At 50.5% G+C, this 1,218-nt stretch overlaps 1 non-coding gene across 1 annotated transcript; it reads right to left on the bottom strand.

Annotated features, from left to right (window-relative positions):
- Nucleotides 1-510: 510 nt before the first annotated feature.
- On the bottom strand, nt 511-617 carry LOC130499355 (small nucleolar RNA R71). The gene has a single exon (XR_008938233.1). It is a non-coding gene; the product is annotated as a small nucleolar RNA R71 (small nucleolar RNA).
- Between the last annotated feature and the right edge of the window lie 601 nt (nt 618-1,218).

The raw sequence follows: 1,218 nt of genomic DNA, 5'->3' as shown, positions 1-1,218 counted from the left end.
ACGAACACCAACATGGGTGATCATTCAGATGATATCACTGCTGCGTTTGCACTCATGCAACAGCAGATGCAGCAGACGATCCAAGCGCAGCAAGCTGCTGCCGAGCAAGCTGCTCTGAATGCTGCGAACCAACAGGAGGAAGTGGTCCAGATCGGCCAGAGAAACTTACTGCGTAATTTGCCTGCTACGCGATCTGCCATAACCCCTCCACCGTGCACTAGGCAAGACTTCGAGATCAAGCCAGCCTTGATAAGTCTAGTGCAAAGGAAGATCTTCAATGGACTTCCTGCTGAGATACCGATGGACCACATCGAGCACTTCGAGAAGATGTGTGGTTTCACTAAAGCGAATGGAGTACCACCCGATTACATCAAGTGTACTATGTTCCCTTTCTCTCTTGATGGGAAAGCTGCTCGCTGGCTTGATTCACTACCCACCGGATCACTCACCACTTGGGAACAAGTCCGAGAGGCTTTTTTAAGCCACTTCTACACGAAATCGAAGACGGCAGCTCTGAGACAGAAGATCGTGACCTTCAAACAGCTGGTAGACGAGCCGTTCTGCGATGCTTGGGAGCGATTCAATGTTTACCGCAGAGAGTGCCCACATCATGGTTTTGAGGAAGACTATCTGCTGGGAGTGTTCTACGATGGAGTAGGCTGGGAGTACAGGAACGCTTTGAACTCAGCCAGGAACGCTTTGAACTCAGCCAGTAAGGGAGAACATGGCCTCAAGCTCAGCTGACAATAACCGCGAGACTGATCGCACTCAGAAGGTGAAGAGCATCGACAACAGCAAGATTGATGAGCTCTCTGCCAAGGTCGATCAGCTGATTAAGAGTAACCAAAACCAGGTCTTCATCATGGAAGAATCCCCACAGGATAAAGCTACCGCGGAAGGCACATCAGAGGCGGATCAGTCGGCTGAGGATCAGCATGAAGTGAGTTATGTGAATGGGCAAGGATGGCAGTTCAAGAACTATCACCCGAACCCTAACGTGAGGAACAATCCCCACCTGTTCAATGCCCCTAAACCAGACGATAAAGCTCAAGGGAACCAGGGTCAGAACAGTGGATACCAAAGGCCTTATGGCAATCAGGGAAGAACCTTTGTCCTTAACCCAGCTCAGAATGCCCAGTTCCACAGCCAGAAACAGCCGGTTAATCAGCAAGCTGCACAACCGACTCAGACTGCTCCGCATGATGACATGAAGAGCCT

Source organism: Raphanus sativus, chromosome 8 (assembly GCF_000801105.2).
Source record: "Raphanus sativus cultivar WK10039 chromosome 8, ASM80110v3, whole genome shotgun sequence".
Classification (NCBI taxonomy): Eukaryota; Viridiplantae; Streptophyta; class Magnoliopsida; order Brassicales; family Brassicaceae; genus Raphanus; species Raphanus sativus.
Note: the sequence above shows the minus strand (reverse complement) of the source record. Positions and strands in the feature narration are given on the sequence as shown.